Source organism: Schistocerca gregaria, chromosome 4, assembly GCF_023897955.1.
Source record: "Schistocerca gregaria isolate iqSchGreg1 chromosome 4, iqSchGreg1.2, whole genome shotgun sequence".
In the NCBI taxonomy this organism is placed as follows: Eukaryota; Metazoa; Arthropoda; class Insecta; order Orthoptera; family Acrididae; genus Schistocerca; species Schistocerca gregaria.
Window position 1 is genome coordinate 257,802,642 of NC_064923.1, and position 27,199 is coordinate 257,829,840.

Below are 27,199 nucleotides of genomic sequence, written 5' to 3' on the forward strand. Positions count from 1 at the left end.
TCTGGAACCGTGCTGCTGCTACGGTCACAGGTTCGAATGCCGTCTCGGGCCGGGATGTGTGTCATGTCCTTAGGTTAGTTAGGTTCAAGTAATTCTAAGTCTAGAGGACTGATGACCTCAGATGTTAAGTCCCATAGTGCTTAGAGCCATTTGAACCATTTTTGATAAATGTAGCCAATATATCGAAACTGTTTTTAAAGTTGGAAGTAAAGCCACACCGCACTACAACATGGAGAAAATATAAGGTGTTAATTTGTTCGAGCACTCTGACGGCGTCACGTGCAAGTAGGCTGCAACTCAGCTGTGAACGGTTCGTTCTAGTAAGCGCACGGTTCTCGAATTAGTGATCTCGATTTATGGTTGTACTTAGTGCTAGGCGAAAATGATGAAGAGGAAGACGTTCCACATCAACTGATACATAATGGTGGAGCCGAGACACGCCTCATACTTAGGACAAAACTTGACAAAAGTTTCTTTGTGACACTAATTAATCATCATTTATTAAACGATTGTGATTGATATTACATGATATGTTGGAGCGAACTTGTAGAGCGGAGCCTAATTCAAAATACTTGAATAAGTCAAATTTTACTGCTGTCTACTGTTTTCATTGAACCCTATATTGCTAAATCCCAGTAAAATTTAAAATTGCAGTTGGCACCAAATCGCGGTTCCTGTCAATGTGATATTGTCATTATCTGGAGTAAAAGAGAACATTTTGGACTTATTTTGTATGGAACATAGCACTCAAAACCTTATAATTTTAATTAAGTAGTGTATAAGCTATAAATTAGACATCTTTTGAATAAACTATGGAACCGTAAAATTTGCAATGCTTTAGTAACAATATAACATTTTCCTTTCTTTAGCGTTCCAGGATTAAAGCAATACCTAATTCGAAATAATTCGCTGACTGCGAATATCTTGGCATGCAGATATACCACATTAGTGACATATGAAAATTTGTGCCAGACCGGGACGCGAACCCAGGTTCCCCACTTATCGCGGTCACCTTAACGAATCTGGTTATACATGCACGACGATTTATTTCGGTCAGCTGCCGTCAATCATCATCAACGAGGCGCCTCACCACGGTTTGCATGCCCCCCCCCCTCGGAGGTTCGAGTCCGAGTCCTCCATCCGGGTGTGTTTGTTGTTGTCCTTAGGGTAAGTTAAAGTTAGATTAAGTAGTGTGTAAGCCTAGGGACCGATGACCTCAGCAATTTGGTACTATAGAAACTTACCACAAATTTCCAAAACTCTAACGACTGTTCATACAGACACGCAAGAAAATAATAGCTACGGTATGTGTTAACTTTTAGGTTGAAAATATGAATGAAAATTCATCCTGCAGAGCGTCACAGAACAGCTGTTTCTGTTGGAAGTGAAATTGATTTATCAGCTCAAAGTCCCAGCAAACAAAAATTATGAAGTAAAATAAAATTGCTACAAGAACAACGATATTTCCTTTAAAAAAGTAGCTTTATTGTCATATTAAATTAAAAGCAATGGTAGTTCAGTTTGCACATGTGAACAGCAATGAATTTAAAAGGTTATGTGAGAAGTTTTTAACGAAACAATTATCACAGTTTGTTAAAATAGTGTTTCCTCTCGTAAAAAATTTTCAAGTAGTTAGCCCGTGGCCTTAAATTTCCATTCCAAGGCGTAGTAATAGGCAGCTACGTTCCGCATTTATTTGGTTTCAATATGGCGTCCGTGACCGGGAATCTTTCTGTGAACCTGGGGAGCAGCCAGACTCTGATATGGTAGTATCTTCTCTCTTAAGAACATTTTTAATCGTGGAATTTATTTTCTAGGTCTTGCCTTAACGAACGCTCTGTTATAACATTGATAAGCGATAACATTAATACCACTGCCCATTGCGAGATTATATGCCAGCCGATGTCACTTCGGGTATGTGACACAGTGAAGACAGTATAGGCCTCTAAGCTCAATTGACACGAAAGGGAAATCATTCCAACGACGATGGCACCCACTGACATATGAGACTTTGACTAAGAGCAGTAGCGAAATTACATCCACAGCGAAAATCCGATGGAGCTTAGCGCATGGTCTTAGTCTACCACGTTAAGTCACACTTTTCAGTTCTGAGCGAACAGTGGTCATGTAAAAATGCCTAGACAATGTCTCTCCCGTCAAGGGTGACGTGCTGCTGAGAGGTTTCCCCTGATGCCATGCAGCCCACATGACATAACTGCCATCCGTTACTTTCTTCGTGACGATTCTCGGCTGCACACTGCAAGGGCAACGAAGATACTCCTGCAACGTTTTCTATGGGCAGCGTTTGATCACTCACCATACAGCCCCTCTGATTTTCATCCCTTCACTCGCATGAGCCAGTGGCTATGAAGACAACATTTTGGCAGCGACAACGAGCTATAGAGCAGCGTAGAGAATTGGTGGAAGACGCAGGGGGTGGCCGTCTACAATAAGAGTATTGCAAAGTTGGTACAACGCTACGACAAATGTCTACGTCGGACTTCGATTACTCGCATGTCGAGAAATAGCTGGTATCTGTAGCTAAATGTTGCAAATAAAACATTATAATTTCCACAGTGGTTTCCATTTCGCAACCGATCGGCAGTCGAAACACCAGTACCCCTCGTATTATGGGCCAGCGCATGGGGACTATCTTGTCGGATATGGTGAACTGGTCGGCTGTTAGCGTGTTACCGCCTTTATCTTCCATTGAAAGTGCTTGAAGAACAGTGACACGACCAGAAGGTGACAACGTGTTGGACTCCTCGCTTCATCATAGATTGTAGAGGTCGGAGGCTCGCCCCCTCTGTAAAACAGGATTAGCTGCGGTCTGTGACAGATCTGACGATACCGCGCAATACTGGTGCAGGTGCAAGTGTTTTCGAGTACACCGTTGAACGGACGTTGTTGAAAATGGAACTCCGCAGGGCGACCGCTGGGTGTTCCGTGACTGCAAGACATCGTCAACGTCGGTTGCAGTGGAGACGGTTTCATCGAGATAGGCAGTCGATGAATAGAAACGTGTCGCGTGGTTTTTTTTCCCAGGTCGATGGTCGTGTCCAAGGATATCTGCTCGAATCATGTACCCCGTCATGGGCGCAGGTCAGTGGGGACAGTATTATGATTGTGGACATTCATCTGGGTATCCACGGGATGTATGTTAGTAATCGAAAGCATCACGACAGTTGTGGATTACGTGAACATTATTGTGGAGCTCCTACTTCCCTTCATGTCTTATGTCGTCACCAGTGACGATGATATCTTCCAGGAGGATAGCTGACAGTGTCACAAAGCCAGAAAGGGGCTACAGTGATTTGAGGACGACGATACCGAACTCACAACGTTTCGCCATCAGCTTCGACTGATGTGAATCCGACAGCACAAATTTGGGAAGCTATCGATCGCCAGCTTTGCGCCCACAAATCATAAGCATGTAATCTACTTGAACTCTATGACATGTAGCAGACACTTGGTGTCTCATACTTACAGGAACCAACAAAGGACTGTAAGAATCTACGAAACGCAGGATCGCTGCTGTATAGAGATGGGCAAAGTCGTTCATCCTTGGGAACTAGTTCACTGGTGATCACTCTTTTTTGGGAACCGTTCATTTTTACTCGTTCACCGTTCATTGCGCTTGGTATATGGTTCTTATGAAAAACTCAAAATTAGTAGAATAGGTGACTGAAGATGGAAGGCGCCAAGAGGGGGCACTTACCTACCCCTGGCGTACACTGTTTTTATTCATAACAGAATTGTCAGACGCTTGTAGTTTCGAGTACAGACTGCTCGTCAGTTACGGACGATTTGTTGACCGCTATGAGCAGAATAGATAAGCGTGTAAAAATTAGGCAGTGAAGAAATAACAGATAAGCTAATGGAAATAAGTTTGAAACAACACATGACGATTGGTAAGCGACAATAAGCAGTCTAGTGCGCCACCCTGTACCACTGAAATAATATTGTAGGAGTTATCACATTCTCTTTACAAAATGTGACACCAGACACTCGATTACAAAACGCGGACTTCATTCAGTTGGCCGGTCGGGTCGCCGAGCGGCTCTAGGCGCTACAGTCTGGATCTGCGCGACCGCTACGGTAGCAGGTTCGAATACTGCCTCGGGCATGGATGTGTGTGATGTCCTTAGGTTAGTTAGGTTTAATTAGTTCTATTGTAAATCGGTCTGCCTTTCATAACAATGAATATGCTCTTTTACCTTGGAACAAAAAAAAAAAAAAAGACGGAAAGTGGCTACTCGTGTGTGCCGTGCCGACGGCCTTTGCATGAGTAATAACAAAAAATCTTGCCTTTTTACAAGTATTTCTTCTGCTGTTTATCGAAATAGTGAAGTAAGCTGATACGCCCTGTTGTTACCTGAAAAGATGTGTGTATTACATACCACGTAATTTTTATGTAATTTATATAATTATAAAATACATTTTAATTACCGGTTGTAGACGCTGAATAGAAAACGAAAAGAACCAGAAGTTCAGAGTTCAAAAAAAGTTTGAAACAGATCTAGAATGGGCGTGCGAAACAAACAACAACTCGATACTGAACTAATTATGAACAGTCGGCAGTGGAGCTGCGACGAGTGGCCACGCGAAGAAGGACGAGTACTGCCGAGCGACTCCGAGACAGAGACAGACGGGAACGGAACCGATGGTGGAACGAGACCGACCGTTTCCCGTTCCCGGGAACTATAAGTAGAAAGCCGCGACCGAAGTGAACTAACTATAAAAGACCGTTCCTTAGCATTAGTTCCTCGCTCGTCCTGTTCATCTCGGTGAAGCGTTCCTTTGGACCCCTTAGTTCGCGAACTGTTGTATTCCGTTCCAAAAGTGGACCAACACCCTATTAAGCAGGAGGTTTAAATGGTTCAAATGGCTCTGAGCACTATGGGACTTAATTTCTGAGGTCATCAGTCCCCTAGAACTTAGAACTACTTAAACCTAACTGACCTAAGGACATGGCACACATCCATGCCCGAGGCAGGATGCGAACCTGCGACCGTAGCGGTGGCGCGGTTCCAGACTGTAGCGACTAGAACCGCTCGGCTACTCCGGCCGGCAAGGAGGAGGTCATAATGTTTTGCGTCATCAATATAGATTTCGTTTGCTTAAAACTGAGATGTCTACAGTTCATAACTACGTAAATAGTCGGTATCTTGTCCAAGTCTAGCATTTGCCGAAACCAGCCCTGACGGACCCCTGCTTTGGGGGCAGCCGTGGCAGCGTAACTAAGGAGACTAAGGCGGCGCGGCGCGGGACATTCCTGTGAGGGCCGCGAATACCCAGTGACTAAGGCGGGTCCCGGGCGAGCCGCTCCGCCAGCCTGACTCAGCTGCTCCACTTGATGGGCTGTGGACGGACACTGGCCAGCCAGCGGCGCTCTCTCGTGAAGAAACCCAGCAAACAGCTTCCAGAGTTGTTTGTGCAGCCTGGAGGTGTCCTAAGTGCTAACCGGAATGCAGACATTAGTCACACTTGTTTTTCATTGACGGTTGGAGTATCACCTGAAATGCATTACGAATACATTTTCATTTTTAATCACTTCATTTACTACAGACCAGGTATTAAATATTATCAATCAAGGAGATAGTTAAGTTAAATAAAAAATTTCCATTATTGTCACTTCTGAAGTAATGCTGTAACGATGGTCGCTCCAAGTATCAACACTCACTTTCGGACTACTGTATCCAACAATCGCGGCCGCAACTGTCTCATACTGACACACTTTAATTTACAATATTCCGTTCTAGTGGAAAAATCTCCGTTTATAATCAGGCTATCCTGAGGTGTACTTCTGGTATAATACTCATATACTAATTATAAATGGGATAGTGTTGTCTAGTGTTGTGTTCTCTTCTTTTACTTTTATTTTTTAGTGGGCAGCCATAACCCAACACGCCACGGGGGTTAAGCTTTGCGGATTTGCTCCCTAGCTGAATGTTAACTCTACATCTATATGGTTACTCTGCAATTCACACTTAAGTGCCTGGCAGAGGGTTCATCGAACCATTTTCATTCTACTTCTTCACCATTCCAATCCCGAATGGCGCTTGGGAAAAAGGAACACCTAAATCTTTCCATTCCAGCTCTGATTTCTCTTATTTTATTATTATGATCATTTGTCCTTATGTAGGTGGGTGTTGACAAAATATTTACGCATTCGGAAGAGAAAGTTGGTGATTGATATTTCGTAAACAGATCTCGCTGCAAAGAAAACCGCCTTTGTTTCAGTGAATGCCACCCCAGCTCGCGTACCATATCAGTGACATTCTCACCCCTATTGCGCGATAATACGAAACGTGCTGCCCTTCTTTGCACTTCTTCGATGTCCACCGTCATTCCTACCTGGTTAGGATCCCATACCGCGCAGCAGTATTCCAGCAAAGTACGGGCAAATATAATGTAGGCTATCTCTTTAGTGGGTTTGTCGCATCTTCTAAGTGTTCTGCCAACAAAGCGCAGCCTTCCCCACAATGTTATCTATGTGGTCTTTCCAATTTAAGTTGCTCATAATTGTAATTCCTAGGTATTTAGTCGAATTGACAGCCTTTAGATTTGTGCCATTTATCGTATACCCAAAATGTATACGATTTCTTTTAGTACCCATGTGGATGACCTCGCACTTTTCTTTGTTTAGTGCCAATTGCCACTTTTCACACCATACAGAAATTCTCTCTAGATCATTTTGTAATTGCAATTGATCGTCCGATGATTTTCTTAGACTGTAAATTACAGTGTCATCTGCAAACAATATAAAGGGGCTGCTCACGTTATCACCTAGATCATTTATATAAATAAGGAACAGCAGAGGGCCTATGACACTACCTTGCGGAACGCCAGATATCACTTGAAATCTACTCCATGATTCTGAGAGGAAATCACGAATCCAGTCACACAACCGAGACGATACTCCATAAGCACACAATTAGTCAAAAGCTATACATCACTATGTTCTTAATGTTTATTTGATGCGTTACAAAGATAAGTCAACGGACCCATTTAGTTTATGGCCTTTTTCAGTCTAATTAATAAGCCACACTTTTGCTAAGTTAAGAAACAATTGCTATGTTCAGACAACTCCCAGGTGGGAAAACATTTTTAATTCTGACGAAGAAAATTAGACGCTAAGCCAAATGTTTTGATTATTTTCTGGACGGAAATGCAAATTTTCTTTTATGAAAGATAAAATTTTTGCTTAATTTTGTGTGTGTCATGACGGTGATCATTGTAGCAAAAACTACAAAGAACGAAACTCGTCTAGCTTGAAGGGAGAAACCAGATGGAGCTATGGTTGCCCCTCTAGATGGTGCTGCCATATGTCAAACGGACATCAACTGTTTTTCTTTTAAGTAGGAACCCCCATTTTGTATTACATATACGTGTAGTTCGTCAAGAAATACGAATGTTTTAGTTGGACCACTTTTTTCGCTTTGTGATAGATGGCGCTGTAATAGTCACAAACTTATAAGTACGTGGTATCACGTAACATTCCACCAGTGCGAACGGTATTTGCTTCGTGATACATTACCCGTGTTAAAATGGAACGTTTACCAATTGCAGAAAAGGTCGATATCGTGTTGATGTATCGCTGTTGTGATCAAAATGCCCAACGGGCGTGTGCTATGTATGCTGTTCGGTATCCTGGACGACATCATCCAAGTGTCCGGACCGTTCGCCGGATAGTTACATTATTTAAGGAAACATGAAGTGTTCCGCCACGTGTGAAACGCCAGCCACGATCTGCAACAAACGATGATGCTCATGTTTCAGTGCGTGACAGAATGGCGATATACTTCCAACATCATGGACGTCCGGCACATAGCTCACGTGCGGTTGAAGCGGTACTGAATAGCATATTTCATGACAGGTGGATTGGTCATCGAAGCACCATACCATGGCCCGCACCTTCACCGGATCTGACGTCCCCGGATTTCTTTCTGTGGGGAAAGTTGAAGGATATTTGCTATCGTGAATCACCGACAAAGGCTGACAACATGCGTCGACGCATAGTCAATGCAAGTGCGAACATTACGGAAGGCGAACTACTCGCTGTTGATAGGAATGTCGTTACGCGTATTGCCAAATGCATTGAGGTTGACGGACATCATTTTGAGCATTTATTACATTAATTTGGTATTTACAAGTAATCAGGCTGTAACAGCTTGCGTTCTCAGAAATGATAAGTTCACAGAGGTACATGTATCACATTGGAACAACCGAAATAAAATGTTCAAACGTACCTACGTTCTGTATTTTAATTTAAAAAACCTACCTGTTACCAACTGTTCGTCTAAAATTTTGAGCCATATGTTTGTGACTATTTTAGCGCCATCTATCAAAAAGCGAAAAAAGTGGTCCAACTAAAACATTCATATTTGTTTACGTATTACACGAATATGTAAAAAAAATGGAAGTTCCTATTTTAAATAAAAAAAACACAGTTGATATCCTTTTGACCTATGGCAGCGCCATCTAGCGGTCCAACCATAGCGCCATCTGGTTTCTCCCTTCAAGCTAGACAAGTTTCGTTCTTTGTAGTTTTTTTTTCGTTTGACGCTTATTTCGTGAGATATTTGGCCCGGTCACGATCAATCTACCACCCTGTATATGTTTTTACTATCATTCAATGTGAAAGTACAACTTTAGGAAATACAAGTAATCACCAAAGAAAATCTCTGGTCCAACGCAAATTTGTTGAACAGGAGTGTAAGACGTACATTCTCTGGGCTGGTTTATATTCCGTGGAGCATGTAGAGTTGTTACATCTGGCAGTGTGTGTAGTGCAGTTTAATTGATGTAAATGACTAAACAAACAAGCTTTTAAAAATGGATTGTGCACTGGAAGGAAGCATATGGAATCAATAACTGTAAGTAGTGTCACCACGTCTATCTTATGATTTTATGTTGTTGTGGACGACGATGAGTCGATTGGGCAGCACTGAAGGCAGGGAGGTTTCACCGCAGCGAAGTACAATTGTGTTTGTGACATCTCTGATTGTTGACTCTTAGTTTTAATGGCAACCATTTCTGAAAACCCTTATGTTTCGCAGTGACGATGATCCACATCCATACAGGATAAAAGTTTTGCACTTGTGTCCTGTTTACGGTGTTGAGTTGTAAGAAAACGAACCGGTAAAAAGTGAGAAAGTAATTTTAAAAGAAAGAGAAAATATGACTAAGCTTTATTTTATATCGGTGCTACGAAAAATATATTCAACACGTTTCGTCATAGATTTATGTAGTAAGTGCGAATGCGCCTCAGTGATGTTTTTCACCTCCAGCTTTAGACATTAGAAAAGAAGCGTTGTGTATTACAGTGTCGTTTAGTTCTTAAAATTCCGAGAGCATACGTTCCCGAAAACTGATATATTGGTTCGTCATATGTACGTATCACGAAAAGACGATAAAGGCAAAATTAGAAATGTACGACAAAAATCTTACCACGCACCATTTGTGGTCGGAAGAGGAATAGGGGGAGTAGGGTAGGAAGTGACAATGAAACAAAAGGCACTGGATGTTCCAAAAGTAACGATTCATTTTTGCGGAAACATGAACGTAATCAATTCTTCTTTCACAGGTCTCTGAGATTTTCTGACGGAGAAATAATAGTTTCCAGGCAACTTTATGGTAAGACTGTCGAGCAGTTGAGTGAGCTGGACCATCGAAGATAGAGAAAAAAGCCACCTGCAAGGACCAATATCAGGCTTCTTGTCAAGAAATTCAGTAGAAGAGGAAACGTGCCGAATGAGTAACGTCTTTGACGACCACCAATATGTGGTGACGCAGTTCGGTGCATTGAGAAGGCCATTGAAAGAACATAAGGTTCTGTTCGTCTTCTGAACCGTGCTGAACAGCAGTTCATTTTACACTGAGGAAAATGGTGTATCGCACCTAGGTAAAGATTCTCGGAGGAAGAAGATTTTGTCACCTGTATGGAAATATGTGCTGAGCTTTTGGAGATCATGGAAAATGAAAACCTGTTATATAAAGTCCTCTTCTCAGATGAGCTCACATTTTTAGCTGTCCATTCACAGGCCAACATCCGGCCAACCACCTTCAGAGCTGGTTTGCCCGACATCTTCGTCTTTGTGGTGTACGATTTTATAGCGGTCTGGTCCAGGGTTCGGAAGCGCCGGATCCACTGGCGCACCACTGCCTGCTAGCTCTGATCTCTACCTGCCATCCCACACCTTCTGTTTTGGCAAGGTGAAAACTACCCTGCAACTTGGCACAGGTAGTGTCCACCACACAGTCGCAGTTTCCCCACACACTCTCAGACGGGTCAGCTAGCCGTTCAACGGGGGGGGGGGGGGGGGGGGGGGGGGGGGGTTGGTAGACTCATTGACCTGTGGATGGCGACTTTACACATGTAGTTTTGTGAACCATCACAATTGTCGGTTATGGTTCCACAAAAGTCCTTATAAGGTGCAAGAACAGGAGAGAAACACTCTGAAACTGAACATACGGGTAGGGATGCCCGAGATTAAGATTTATGGACCGTTTGTTTATTGAGAACAAACGATAACAAATACCAGGTACTTCGAAATTTTGCTTTCATTGTTCGAGATTACCTCAACCACATGTTGCCTGGATAGGGGACCGGTAGAGGTTCACCACATATGTGGGCTAAGAGGTTGCCTGCTCTTACCCCCTTATATTTCTTCATGTGGATGTACTTCAAGTCCCTTGTGTACAATGTTAAAAGCAGTAGCCTACGGCAGTGGCGTGATAGCGTTGCACTCGTTGTTAACAGCAACAAGGCTGATCAACAATGGAACGTGTTCCGGGCTACGGTAGGAAGGCGGTCTCTTTCTGCTGATACAGAGGGTGACCACGTTCCAGTTAAGGGGCTCCAGACCTGTTGGAAAATCCGTAACTGAAACATTGTAAAATTTAATCATATAAAAGGTAGATTTTCTCAGAAACTATCAACTACAAATGTTTTAAAATCAATGTGACTAGTAACACTTTAACAGAGGAATTTCTATTTGTGAACCATCACAGTTGTCGGTTATGGTTCCACTAAAGTCCTCATAGGGTGCAAGAGCAGGAGAGAAACACTCTGAAACTGAACATATTTATTAGTGTTTAGATAATAATTATTTTTGTTAGAAGTGGCCATAGAAATATTGAAAGTCTACATTTTTTTCTGTACGTATGACTGCAACTACTTTGAGAGTAATAAAATTACAAAACCTCTGTGTTAAAAAAATGCACAGTGCTCCAGTGAGTACGCCCTGTAATTCTGAACACATTATGGCAAGTGGGTGCTGAGAAAAAGTACACTTAAAAAATACAACTTACTGGAAACAGTCATTAAAGGTGTCAACGCATCTGATGGGCTGCATGTATCCCCTTACAACTCATCTTACACTACCCTTTTCCCAGCTTGTCCTCCGTCTACATCTCTAACAGCTCTCTTTAATGCCATAAGTCTTTGTTTATCCAAATTTAATATTTATTTCACTGTGAAACGATCAACCGTTTGTAGCTGTCTTTTCAGAATTTCACACCTTGCAAAAAGTCCTTCATTGAACGTTGTCAGTGCATCAGAGACACCAAAATCCAGTGTACTATTTGCACAAACACTATCTTGGGAATTCTGGCCCAGAGTATGTTGTTGATGAACTTGTTAGGATTCGGGATGAGGCCATGAAGACATTTCTTCAATATATCTGACAAATTTTTGGCCTCGTCTATAGAAAAAGAAATAGCTGGTTTGTGAATAAATTTCTCGCCATTTTGCTGTGCTCTGTTATAGTTGCACCATGAATCACATTATGGAGGACATCGGCCATGATTGGGTTTACGCTTTGTTGAAGAGAAGTGAGACGAAACTACCCTTACAGCTTTTCTCATATCTTCTACGCTAGAAGCATTCTACCTGATAGTCGTTCCATAATAATTTTAAATTCCTTCTATGACAGATTCCGTTACTCTGTTCTTAGCATCGAATCCTCTTCTACCTTCCAATTTCTTCCCTGGTATGCAGTTTTCAGTCGTCGCAGCTTCGTACTAATTCTCTTTTGAACATCACTTATGCAGCACAGTTTAGTGACAGTTACATTTTCTACATAAGGCTTCTTTACCTCAGTTGCTTTGAAAGGTTTGGACCGCCATCTCATAAATAAATGGCCTCGAAGGTGGAGAATTCAAAAACCAATTTCAGTCTGAGATCTATCAAATGTAGATGGTCACGCCTGCATAGTGTTTTGTTCATATGAATCAATAAACCAAAAATAAGGCTATACATGGAAATTGCGTATATTATTATCAATGGAAAAAATTGAAAATTTCAAGATTTCAAGATGTCCAGAGTCGCTTAAATGATTTGTAATGCTACCTATGTGAACTTGTTGAATATGTAAGTTTTCCTTACTGAACATTTGCTTCATGAAAATGAATCGTTACTTCTGGGACACCCTGTACACTCCTTCACTCACCATAATTTGGCCTATTAATAGTAGATGTAGATCGCGGAATTTCCTTTTATTTCTATGAAGTCCGGTAGAGTTGCTGATGCACAGTACGAATACAGCACCAAAATCACAAAATGTGAGGGAAACTGCAATATCCATCGTACTCTGGCTCATTAGAGCGTCATTTAACGACTGTCACTGATAACACTTTGCAATACTCCTCATTACTTCCGATAACATAAGAGGCAAGTTGTCAATGAAATCCACAGTAACTCGTCTTCCTGCACAACGCTCTGATTAGCTTTCTACTGTACACGATTGCTGAACAGTAAGCGCAATATCGAAACTCGATTTGTCAGGAGAGGATGCAAACAAACAGCAGGGCAGAGAGGGCGTGTGACGAGGGAGGGGACGGGATAACGACGTTTGCGACGGCGTGGCCGGCCAATTTGCCGCTCGGTTCGGCCCGCCGCCTCGCTTATTGGCGCTCTGAATGGTAAGAATTTTAATAACGGCGAGGCGAGGCGCGGCGCGACGCAGCCCGGCGGGCGCGCCCTCAGCTATTCTGTGCCCACGGCGGCCGGATGTTGAGGAGCCGTGGCCGCCAGCGGCGCGCCGGGGGAGGCCTGCAATTTCACGATTTTAAATTGGCGAGCTCGCGAGAATAGCGCCACGTTACGACGCCGCCTTTCAATCTTGTCACTGAGTGGCTCAAACTCGTTTAGGCCGGGCGACACTCCACGTCGCGTGACGTGGCCCTTCCCTGGCGGCGTCAAGTGGAAAGTTGGCTTCGGTCCGTCACAAATGGAGAGCACTGGACTGCGTACCCCATGTGTTCGAGCTCCCCGCTCTTCTATCTGGCGTGTCCTCACATTTATAAAAACATTTAGTCTTCTCGCTGAGCTAGCTTTTTAGACAACTTACACTGAGGTGATAAAAATCATGAGATACCTCTTAATGTCGTGTCGGACATTCTTATGCCCGGCGTACTGCACCGTATCTCAGTGGCATGGACTCATCAAGTCGCCTTAACTCCCCTGTAGAAGTATTGAGGCATGCTGCCTCTATAGGGGTCCATCACTGCGAACTTGTTACCGGTGCAGGATTTTGTACACGAACTCACATCTACATTATGTCCCACAATGTTCGATGGGATTCATGTCGGCCGACCTGGGTGGCCAAATCACTCCGCTCGGATTTTACAGATTGTTCTTCAAACCAGTCGCGAATAATTGAGATAGTGTAGCATTACACGGGTAATCTTCCGTGTAGCCCTCGATATCTTTAAGAAATAATATTGTGGGGATGTCCATTGCTGTCGGATATGCCTTGTGTCACGTGAGAGTAGGAGAGTCAAAACAGGTAGTAATCCACGACGTCATCTGAAGCCGAGATTTTGTTGTTGTGAAATCCTTGCTGAGTGATTGACACAGGATACATGTAAATCATTTCTAAATTTTATTAGTTATTCATGGAGTAAAGAATTTAATAACTTACAATATATTTTAGGATCAATAGGTAATGAGTCTTTATAAGATGGACATAAATGTGTTTTGACGTTGCAGATCGCAATGCTGCGCTATGCGTGATATTTTTTCTCTTTGAGAAGGATGATACCCTCTGAGTTGCCCGAGTGGGAGGACAAGTCGTAATCAAGTGTGGGTCTTCCGTAATTTTCATTGATGGACATAGAACTGATAATTCACAACTCGGAGCTGGTTTAGAAAATATTCTACGGAACCATGGCCAAACTTTGTTACAAACAATTCGCTCGCGGACTTTCAAATATCGGCGCTAAGTTTGAGATAGGCAGCAGGCTATCGCGCGTTATAGTCGCGTGAAGGATTAAGTGACACTGGTCGTGATTTATTGATATTAACTTGATAATAATTATCAAAGAATTATCGGAAGGGATAGTAAGTGTTCTTGATGCTTAAAGCAAGTGTGGGTTGATTTACTGTTTGAATACGACAGATATTAATCATAGAATAGTCAGCTAGTTGATACATTCCTTAGCAACCCATAAAGATATTGTGATAGAATTACCGGAACTATCATTTCAATCATTAGTGATCACTACACACGCACCAGAAATCTAACTACTCTCGTTGTGAATGACGTTTGGAACGGATCAGTTTTGTTTCAGCTCCTTAGGATCAGTAAATTTCATCCGAATTTGAAACTTTACAAACTGTGTCGTGTTCCTGCAGTCTGATAGAACGTTAGACATTATAGTCTACACTACTATTTACCTTTTTTTTTAAAAAAAAAAAAAGAGCACTTACCATTTCTGTTAGAGGAATGTTTCTGCTTCAGTCATCAATCTTCTCAAAGCGGAGATAAGGGTGACACTCGCACAAATTAATACGTCATCGTGATCAACCACACGCATGTGCCCCCTTTCTCCCTCCTTTTTTGTGTTGAAAACCCTGAGATATAGCCGTGGTACGATGAAGGAAGAAGGAAGAGGAGAAGAAAAGAAGAAAGAAGACAGGAGAGGAAACAGAAGAAGAAAAGAGAGAGAAGAAAAGGAAGAGATGGGAGGTCACAGTAGCACATTGTCATCCATAAGAGTTCTATCGTTGCTTGGGAAAATGAAGTGCATGAATGGCTGCAAATGGTCTCCAAGTAGCCAAACATAAACAGGATGCAGTAGCTGAACATAACCATTTTCAGTCAATGATCGGTTCAGTTGGATCAGAGGACCAGTCCATTCCATGGAAACACAGCCCACGCCATTATGGAGCTATCACCAACTTGTATAGCGCATTGTAAGTAGGCTGTTTAGGTTTTTTTATTGGTAACGCCGCCGCCACGTAGCGCTCTGTATAAAAATCACTGGCTGTGCCGTGTGCAGTCTGTGCCTGGTTTGCATTGTTGTCTGCCATTGTAGTGTTGGGCAGCGGCAGCTGGATGCTAACAGCGCGTAGCGTTGCGCAGTTGGAGGTGAGCCGCCAGCAGTGGTGGACGGGGGAGAGAGATGGCGGAGTTTAGAAATTTGTAAGAATTGGTGTCATGAACTGATATATATATTATGACTACTAATGTAAATACATTGTTTGTTCTCTATTAAAAACTTTCATTTGCTAACTATACCTATCAGTAGTTAGTGCCTTCCGTAGTTTGAATCTTTTATTTAGCTGCCAGTAGTGGCGCTCGCTGTATTGCAGTAGTTCGAGTAACCAAAATTTTTGTGAGGTAAGCGATTTGTGAAACATATAGGTTAATGTTAGTCAGGGCCATTCTTTGTAGGGATTACTGAAAGTCAGATTGCGTTGCGCTAAAAATATTGTGTGTCAGTTTAAGCACAGTCTTGTATAAATTTTCCTAAGGGGACGTTTCATAGCGTTGTTGACAAGTTGGATCCGTGCCTCCGTGGGGTCTGCTCCATACTCCAACCCTACCGATAGCTAACGGAAATGAGGACTCATTTGACGAAGCCACGGTTTTCGAGTCGTGTACGGTCCAACCGATGTAGTTACGACTCCTGGAGGGGCGCAGCATGCGCTGTCGTGCTACTGGAAAAGGCACTCGCGTAGGTCATATGTTGCCATAGGCCACTAACGCCACATTTTGCCTCGTTGCCCTAACGGATACGTTCTTCGTCCATCCCACGTCGGTTTCTCCGCTTATTCCACGCAATCTGTTAGCGCTGACAACTCTACGCAAACGCTGCCCCCCTCGATCTTTAAGTGAGGGCCGTCAACCACTGCGTTGTCCGTGTAGGGAGGTAATGCTTATGACTTTTGTCACCTCAGTGTATATTACTGCACTATTTGAGCAATAGTAGCCAGAATTGACCACTAGATGTCACGAAAGGCCGACCATCCAGTATAAAAGAAAGTGGAGAGAATTCTGTCGTACAGAACAAGTGACTGCAGAATTGGTGCTTCAGGACAGTTCTGTGACTTCAAACGTGGGCTAGTTATTGGATGTCACCCGATTAACAAATCCGTCAGGGACATTTCAACCCTTCTACAGCTGCCCAACTCCTCTGTTGGCGATGTTATTTTAGAATGGAAACGCGAAGGAACAACCACAGCTGAACCGAAACCAGGCAAACCTCGTGTACCGACGGACAGGGACTGCCGAGCACTGCCGGCGGAGGTTGGAGGAAATCGCATGAAATCAGCGCAATGAATAACTTGTGGGTACCAAAGTGCTACCAGCAATGACTGTGCGTAGAGAGTTAAAAAACTAATGGGTTACAATGTTCAAGCAGCTCCTCATTCCTGTTGTAAGTGCTCAGCACCGGGCGAGGTGGCGCAGTGGTTAGACACTGGACTCGCATTCGGGAGGACGACGGTTCAATCCCGCGTCCGGCGATCATGATTTAGGTTTTCCGTGATTTCCCTAAATCGCTCCAGCCAAATGCCGGGATGGTTCCTTTCAAAGGGCACGGCCGACTTCCTTCCCTAATCCGATGAGACCGATGACCTCGCTGTCTGGTCTCCTTCCCCAAATAACCCAACCCAAACCCTCAGTGCTCAGCAACTCTTGAGGTGGCGTACAGAGGACGTCAGTGGACGCTGTACGACTGGAAATGAGTGATTCGGCGCTATTAATCATGCTATACCCCTGTGACAGTCGGATGGAAGCGTTTGGGTTCGGTGTATGATCGAAGCCGCATGGTCTGAGGCGCCTTGTCACGGTTCTCGCGGCTCCCCCCCTCCCCCCTCCCCCGGTGGGATGTTCGAGTCTTCCTTAGCCTAAGTTAGTTAGATTAAGTAGTGTGTAAGCTTAGGGACCGATGACCTCAGAAGTTTGGTCCCATAGGATCTTACCACAAATTTCCAATTTCCATTACCTCTATCATGTGTAGGAAAATAGTGAAGTACAGAGCAGGTGGTATTAGATAAGGCGGTCTTTCGTGGTTAAATTGTGGTCCCCTTATTTCGATCAAGGAAATGTTAACTGAGGAAGAATATCAACACATCTTACAGCAATTTTAAGACCCAGATTGTTCGTATCAGCTTGAGAATGCAACCTCTCATAAAAACAGCATCTATGTGGCAGCAGTTTCTAAAGATTAACATTCCTAAAATTGCCCAGAGCCCCGACCTGAGACCAAAGGAACAGCTTTCCCTGATTTCGGCGCTTGAGGACGAATGGCTAGCCATTCCTCCGGAGACGTTCACACACCTCGTTGAAAGAATCTCCCGCAGAATTCGATCCATCTTAAAGGCAAATGTCCACTAACACGCGTCCGGATACTTTTAATCAGATAGTGCATGCTAGTATCATTATCGCATATTTTTGCACTCGTGACACATTCTAGCATTGTCTCCTGGCAAGTATTGTGCTGCGACGACGGTAATGTTTTGTGCGCAGATAACACACAGTTTAATGGAATTTTATTCGTAGCTTGATACTGTTACTGGAATAATTCGGGTCAAGCACATTTGCAAGTATAATGTTAATCACATTAAAACTGACACCTGTCGGAGGTACCTACTTCCTGCCTTCAGACCCAGCCCTTACAAGAATCAGAACGTCAATGAATAATGTAGGCCTAACTGTTTTGTTCTATTATTGTGGTTTATTGTTATTGTGTATGTAAACTCGTTTCCTTTTACTTAAAATTTCGCGTTTGGCTGTTATGTCGTATCAACCTGAACAATGCAAGTGATGTGCTTACGCAAATGCTATCTGATAAAATGAGTCGCCATCTGAAACTGTATAACTGTACTGCAATTAACTTCTAGCAAAACTAATTTTAAAAATGTTAACCTGTATACTAAATACAGTGTTGTGTGAAATTCTGTATCGTGCAGTGCAGTGAACTGTGGTACAATGTTCGACATCACAGTACGTGATTTGCTGTTCCAAAACACAAAACTACCTAAGTAGAAATTCTACAAAAAATTACAAATCGAATTTTTGAGAAAAATATATTTCCAAAATACTTCCTTGAAAATTCTCTGTAATTTTAAGTACGTAAACTCACTACATAAAATTACGAACACTAAATGATATGCAAGGGAACACTTAACACTGCGCTGTGAGAATAAGGATGTCTCGAAAAGAGACCTGAAGTGTTCCTGATGACAGTTTTGTAATGCAAAGGACTGAATGATTTTACTGTGTCCCGACTCTAACCCTAAAGTATCCGTAGCAAATTTTCATGACCTGCCTTGTACCAACTGAAACACGGTATTGCTGGAAAGCGGTGAATACAATAATAAAATACAAAAAATGGTCCAAATGACTCTGAGCACTATGTGACTCAACGTCTGAGGTCATCAGTCCCCTAGAACTTAAACCTAACTAACGTAAGGATATCACACACATCCATGCCCGAAGCAGGATTTGAACCTGCGACCGTAGCGGTCACGCGGTTCCAGACTGTAGCGCCTAGAACAACTTGGCCGCTCCGCCGGCCATTAAAATACAGTTCAGCAGAATACATCTACATCTACATCTACATGGTTACTCTGGAATTCACACTTAAATGTCTGGCAAAGGGTTCATCGAACCATTTTCATACTACTTCTCTACCATTCCACTTTCGAATGGCGAATGGGAAAAAGGAACACCTAAATATTTCCGTTCGAGCTCTGATTTCTCTTATTTTATTATGATGATCATTTCTCCCCACGTAAGTGGGTATCTACAAAATATTTTCGCATTCGGAAGAGAAAGTTTGTGATTGAAATTTCGTAAATAGATCTCGTCGCAAAGAAAAGCGCCTTTCTTTCAGTGACTGCCACCCCAACTCGAGTACCAGATCAGTGACACACTCACCCCTATTGCGCGATAACACGAAACGCGCTGCCCTTCTTTGCACTTTGCGATATCCTCGGTTAATCCTACCTGGTAAGGATCCCACATCGCGCAGCAATATTCCAGCAGAGGACGGACAAGTGTAATGTAGGCTGTCTCTTTAGTGGGTTTGTCGCATCTTCTAAGTGTTCTGCCAACAAAGCACATACTTTGTTTCCCCACAATATTCTTTCAGTAACCATGTGGATGACTACTCACTTTTCTTTGTTTAGTGCCAATTGGCACTTTTCGCACCATACAGAAATTCTATCTAGATCATTCTGTAATTGAAATTGATCGCCTGATGATTTTACTAGACGGTAAATTACAGCATCATCTGCAAACAATCTAAGGGGGCTGCTCAGATTATCACCTAGATCATTTATGTAAATCAGGAAAAGCAGAGGGTGTATAACACTATCTTGTAGAACGCCAGATATCACTTCTGTTCTACTCGATGATTTACCGTCTATCACTACGAACTGTAACCTCGCTGAGAGGAAATCACGAATCCAGTCACACAACTGAGATGGTATTCCATATGCATGCAATTTTATTAATAGTCGCAGCTAAAGAAAAGAAGCCTTGTCCAAGTGCAATGCAAGGAAAACAACCATGTTATGCACATCACGATTTGTGATTGAGCAACTGTGTTCCGCAATGCGGCAACATACAATTAGAGAATAAAAGTTTTGTGAGGAGACGATGGTAGAAACTGAATTTACTGAATGAAGTAGAAGAGACTATATTTAGTTGTTCTTTATCATCAGTATGCTCCCCTCCTCTACCCCTAAACGCTCCATGCACATTTTCCATTGCCGGCCGGTGTGGTCGAGCGGTTCTAGGCGCTACAGCCTGGAACCGCGATGCCGCTACGGTCTCAGGTTCGAATCCTGCCTCGGGCATGGATGTGTGTGATGTCCTTAGGTTAGTTAGGTTTAAGTAGTTCTAAGTTCTAGGGGACTGATGACCTCAGAAGCTAAGTCCAATAGTGCTCAGAGCCATTTGAACCATTTGAACATTTTCCATTGATAGAAACAGTGCTGAATGTCTTCCTCTGTGAGCTGCTTGTGACGAGTGCCGCTTTTTTCACTTTTTCTTTCGCTGCTTCAACTGTGTGCAAATGTGTTCCTTCTGAAGCAGATTTGACCTTGGAGAATAGATAAAGGTCACATGATGTAAGATCAGGCGAGTAAGTTGGATGGACTTAAAGCGGGATTCTGTATTTCGCTAGAAACATCGAAACACACAGTGCTATGAGCCAGTGTGTTGTGTTGGAGCAGACCCTAAGACTTTTTCTTCCACAATTCCGGTTGTTGTTTTCTTATTTTCTCCTGGAATTGAGTAAGAATCTCAAGGTAGTGATGGTGGTTGGTAGTTCGACCTTCAGGAATCATGTCAAGACACACAAATCCATGAATCTCGAAAAAAACAATCATCATCACTTAGGATCTTGATTTGGTCATTCGAACGTATTAGCTCCCGGTGAAGTTTGGCCCTTGCAATACATGGATTTGCGCTTAGTTTCTGCATCATACGAGTAAGTGCAAAATCAAGATGAGTAACGTTATCACTCTTTCCAAGAAATTAAGTTCAATTTCAGTGGTACTCAAAGTGTCATTACATACATTTTTACGAGTTCCTTTTCGTTCAATAATGAGAAAATTCCCCTTTTGGACCTGAACATAGGGTAAACGTTGATCTGAAACGTCTTTTGAAATAAATTTCTTTGATTAAAGGGCTGTGGTAGTTCGTTTTCTTTGATTATATCATCAGCCACTGTCCCACGTCCGCGAGAACGATGGACTTCCACTAGTGCAGTTTAGAGGACGTTGCCGAGTAGTCGTGTAATGAATAAGATTGTCAACTGCAGTTACAAGGTGACTTCATTGTCGGAAACGGCACAGCGTTAGATTCTTTGAATGATTTTCAGGAAGAGCGGCTTACGCCTTGCAACTTGACAATAGGGGACAGCCGCTGGTGACGGGCAGTGTCTGTGGGCCGCAGTAACGAGGAGGCGCAGCCGCGGGCCCGAAGAGTTTAGTTGCCGCCGCCGCCGCTGCTGGCGCTGACAGCCGCCCATTAGCGAGTGCCGCCAATTACGTGACACTGCTGTCGCCACCAGGCACCACGCACCAAGCACCGCTCTAAACGCTGCACACATTACACAGCCCCTCACTCCCCTCTTACCCCTTCACACCACGGTGAAACCTTCCACTGATTTAACCCTGTCTCCACTTCTTTCAAGCATGTGTCAGTATTTTACAAACGCATATCATTCAGATCCGTGTCCCTTCTACCACAGCATCGGACTAGGAGATGGAGGAGTTCTGTGAACACCTGGAATAAGTCCTTAGTAAAATCTCTGACAACGAACAGAATATAATTCAAGAAACTTTAGTGCTAAAATTCGAGATACTACCGAAGACACGTACTTACAGTCTCTCGATCTGTCGTTGGCCCTTAAGGTCCAGGTGAGAGAAATGGCCGTCGCAGGTACTTCCTAGAGTAACGACTGCAATGTCTGTAACATCATGTTTTGACTTCTGCCAAGACGAATTTACACTTGGATTTCGCCTTGTGGTAGATATAGAAATCAGACTGATCTCATACTTTTCTGGTTGCAATAATTTACCAATAGCCGTATGTATTGTAGAGATTTATTTTATGAACTTCTTAGGTGCTATCAGTTTCCGCATTACATTGATGCCATCTTCAGGCCCCTGTAAAATGAGTACAACAAATGTACTATTATAAAAAATATAGAACATACGTTAACAATTGACAGGTATCATGTTAACTATGTAAGTGGCTCAAAAACACATATTGTAAATCATTAAAACTATATGTAACATTAGGGCAAATATGCTTCTTCCTATGTCATGCTGTTGTTAAGTTTTCACTGTAGCATGATAGATGAACATATGTATACGCTATTATTCATAAATCCGTACCACACTGTTTTAATACGCCATGGAACACAACAATCAAATGTACTGCAAACAATCATATGTCCAGTGGAAGAATTTTTTAAATAATTAAGGAATATAAATAAATAATAAAATAAATTAAAATACAAGAAAATGTGACATAACCATGTCAGAATACATAAGTCACATATTTGTAGCCTAGGTCGTGTTATGTGTGGTACGACAAAGAGCTGCCGCAATATTATCGATAAAAAGCATAAAAGAGTTTGTCTTAAAACCCAATTGCATTCACGAATTAACCAAAGCAATCGTATTACAAAAATCATCAAACACCTGGTCATTGTAGGCACTTCATTAGAACCTCTACGTAAGACTACCCCGCAGTGTGCTGAGTGGATTAATGGAACGACAGTATCTGCCTCATATAGTCATAGTTACAAAGAAGATTCTCAGTCTCTGTATACCAAAATATGTCTATCTCTATCTATGGTCCAGGTCATCAGTGATGTACCAGCAAAATTACTTATACTCTCATAGATATTGTTAGGTCAATGTTGCCACACATCTTCAATGAGATACTTATAATACTTGAATACTGATGATCATGGGGACTTTAGTATAATACTTTGAAATTTTACGTACTATACATAGATGCTATTTTGATATTTGCCAATATAAGGCACATATGGGTCAATACTACATTTTTTCCCCTCCTGTGGAAGTTGTCCACTGCCATAATTTGCAAATTTGTCCAACATCATTTTCTAACCCCCTTTGGATTACTGTACTGTTCAACTGTCGTTGCACTCGAGTTTCCACTTAACCAATTTTATACTTGATGTAACATTCCATTTCCTTGACGCTTAGCTGATGGGTATAAGTTCGTTATTGTTTGATTTTAGCTAGTCAAATATTTTGACCAGTTTTTAGGTACCGTGACTTTTGACCCATGCAGACAGTTTCTGACTCATTAAGGTCATTAAACAGATTGTGATGACACTGGATGATGTACTTAAGATCCTGATAATCATCTCATACCTTACTACACCTGGCCTTAATGCAACCTTGAGAATGATTTGACATGGTTCTGGGTGGTACCCTTAGTCTTAGGGATGGTATACATTTCATTTTGAGATTTATGTTCAGACTTATAGGCGGCTTCCTAAATTTTTCTTTTTCTTCCTTTCCTTTTTATTCATTCGATTCCAGCTATCTGTCATACCACACATAATATGCCCTAGGCTACACAGATATGTATATTCGAGTAAAACAGTGAAAACTATTAACAACAGCATGACATAGGCAGAAGCATATTTGCCCTAATGTTACATATAGTTTTAATGATTTACAATATGTGTTTTTGAGCCTCTTACATTGTTAACATGATACCTGTCAATTGCTAACGTATGTTCTGTATTTTTTATAATAGTACATTTGTTCTACTCATTGTACATGAGCCTGAAGATAGCATCAACGTAATGCCGAAACTGATAGCACCTAAGAAGTTCATAAAATAAATCTCTACAATACATACGGCTGTTGGTAAATTATTACATCAAGAAATACATGCCAGTCGTTGTCCCACGGTCCATAATGGATCAACGAAGAATGACCTCATCCTTGTGCAAAGACATTGGAAGACTTCGATCTTGGACTGAACGACCTTCGCTAGAGATGGCAGTGAAAGTGATCACGATCCACTGCACATGCAAATAGGGGTTAAGCTCGAATCCACCAAGACGAGTGGATAAGGACAACTAAGACTCACAAACAAGGAAGCTCTTTGGGAACCGGGTGAGCTTGTAAGACCAAAACTCCACAACATCAGTCTTGATAAAGATTAACCAGCATCACAATCGTGGGACGAGGAGAGGGAGATTGTTTCCTCGACACTTCCAACATCAGATCGACCACAAAGTTCAAAACACCCTTGGATATTACAGTCCGCACTATAACTAATTTAAAAGATAGACAAGTTGAAGGAAACTGGTGTCCACACCATCCAGGATCAAGACTGGTATAAGAACCAGTTCAGAGAAATACAACGGAATTGCAGAAAGGAGAAATCATACTTCATTTACGGCACCTGTGATGAGATATAACAACATTATAACCACAGTCAAGTGCGTGATCCCAGCAAGGAACTTAACAGCATCGCCGGTGAATACAATCCTCGTACTTAGATGGCAGATGATGAGAAGGAAACCATATTGAAGACAAGAAAGAAGCTGTTGCAGAGGTGGAAATAGTACTATGAGAAGTTGTATTCTAGGATTAAGAACAATGCGGAAAATTCAGAGCAATTGAACAATTTATATTAGAACCTACAATCGTACGCATCGAAATATACAACATACACTTAAGCGCCAAACAAACTGGTGTAGGCATGCCAAATACGGAGATATGTAAACAGGCAGACAATGGCGCTGCAGTCGACAACGCCTATATAAGACAAGTGTCTGGCGCAGTTGTTCGATCGGTTACTGCTGCTACAATGGCAGATTGTCAAGATGTAAGTGAGTTTGAATGTGGTGATATAGTCGGTGCACACAGCATCTCGGAGGCATCGATGAAATAGGGATTTTCCCGTACGATCATTTCACGAGTGTACCATCCTGCAAGAACGGCACCAACGGCGACTGAAGAGAATCGTTCATTGTAACACAAGTGCCGTCTTTTCTCAAATTTCTGCAGATTTCAGTGCTGGGCCATCAAAAAGTGTCAGCGTGTGAACCATACAACGAAACATCATCGATATGGGCTTTCGGAGCCTTGATGGCTGCACATCACAAAGCTATACACCTCGCCTGGAGCCGTCAACACCGAATTTGTACTGTTGACGACTGGAAACATGTTGCCTGGTCAGAAGAGTCTCGTTTCAAATTGTATCGAGCGGATGGACGTGTACGGGTATGGAGACAACCTCATGAATCCACGGACCCTGCATAACAGCAGGGTACTTTTCAAGCTGGTGGAGGCTCTATAATGGTGTGGGTCGTGTGCAGTTGGAGTGATGTTGGGCACCTGATACGTCTAGATACAACTGACAGGTTACGCGTACATAAGCATCTTGTCTGATCACCTGCATCCTTCCATATCGACTGTGCATTCCGAAAGACTTCGGCGTTCCAGCAGGACAATATGGCACTCCATACGTCCAGAATTGCTTTAAAGTGACTCCAGGAACACTGCCACTGGCCACCGAACTCCTCAGACATAAACATTTTTTAACATATCTGGAATGCCTTGCAACGTGCTCTTTGGAAATCTTCACCTCCTCGTACTCTTACAGATTTATGGGCAGCCCTGCAGGATTCGTGGTGTCAGTTCCCTCCAGCACTACTTCAGACATTAGTTGAGTCCGTGCCACGTCGTGTTGCGGCACTGCTATGTGCTCGCGGGGGCCCTAGACGATGTTAAACAGGTGTACCAGTTCCTTTCGCTCTTCAGTGTAAATCAACGTCTGAAGAACTGTTAATCTCCTTGTCTAGACAGTAGATGAGGTGGGTGACCAAAGGAATGGGGCAGGAAGGTGTTGATGTGCTGCAAGCAATGTGTACTAGAATATGGGAAAATGGGTAGTGGCTATAAGAGTGGTCGAAGTCTTTCTTCATCCCTCTACACAAAAAAGGGTCGCTCATAAACTCCTCCGACTACCGAACTATTACTCTCATATCCCAAGCAAGCAATGTTTTCATCTACACATTGAACCAGCATTTGAATCCATACAGTCAAGCACACATATCCACAACACAAGCAGGTTTTGTTGAAGAAAAAAGTATCCTTGAACAGTTTCTTAACGTACAACAAATAATCGAGAAATCGCGAGAGTTCTATGTTCCTGTCTTCATCCGCTTCCATGACTATATCCAAGCTTTTGGCTATGTTATCTCAGAAAATTTGTGGCTATGTTATCTCAGAAAAGTTGTGGGACGTGCTTGCAGAGTTTGGTGTCCTACAACACTTGAGAACACTGATCCAAGTCCAAGTGCCGGCTCGTCTAATTACTTCGGTGTATTAAAAGGCGTAACTGTACAACATCTATGCAGGACATGTAATTAAGAATGCTCTTGATGACTAGACTAAAGGCATCGCAATTGGTGGAAGAACTATTAAAAAACTCCGATTTGTCGATGAAACCGTGCTTTTAGCCAGCACAGAAGATGAACTTGCTGAGGTATTAATGAAAGTAAAGGCCATTACTCCCTCGTATGTATTGGACCTCAATCTCAAAAATGATTCAAATGGCTCTCAGCACTATGGGACTTAACTTCTTAGGTCATCAGTCCCCTAGAACTTAGGACTACTTAAACCTAACTTACATAAGGACATCACACACATCCATGCCCGAGGCAGGATTCGAACCTGCGACCATAGCGATCGCGCGGTTCCAGACTGTAGCGCCTAGAACCGCTCGGCCACTGCGGCCGGCCAAGGACAACGGTTTTAGATTCTGAGATCGCCTTCAAGACAACTGACAATGTCAGGTAATGTTCATGAACTAATATTCTTTATATGTGTTGCAGTAAGCGCTCGACCTCCTCCAGAAGTAATACTGATCCACTTTTGTGTCGTGTGTTTACACATTAAAAGTTTTAGGGCGGGTGGCTATGAAGAACCTCACTAAGATCTGACAGAAAAGAGCAATAATGAACACCATAGAGATCTAGCTCGTTGAAACGCTTTTGTTACCGATCTTCTTTTATGGTTATGAAACATGGACCCTTAAGGCCAGAGACAAACAGCGTATTGATGTATTTCAGCTTTGGGGCTGCCGCATGATGATGTGCGTAAAATGGACCGATAGAAGAACAAATGTGTCCATTATTGAGCAGCTCAGTATTTTCAGGCATCTTTCTTCTCGCGTCAACCAAAAAATTCTCCAGTTCTTTGGACATATTGTGAGAAGAGATGGAAGAAATGTAGAGTAAACAATCACGGAGAGGGCGCTCGAGGGCAAGAGTCGAGGGGAAGAGCAGTGAGCAGGTGTACAGGTCAAAGAAAGATCTCTGGTCTACCCCTTCGGCCAGTTCTAAGAGAAACTGATAACCGTCCAGGATGGAGACCCTTGGAGCG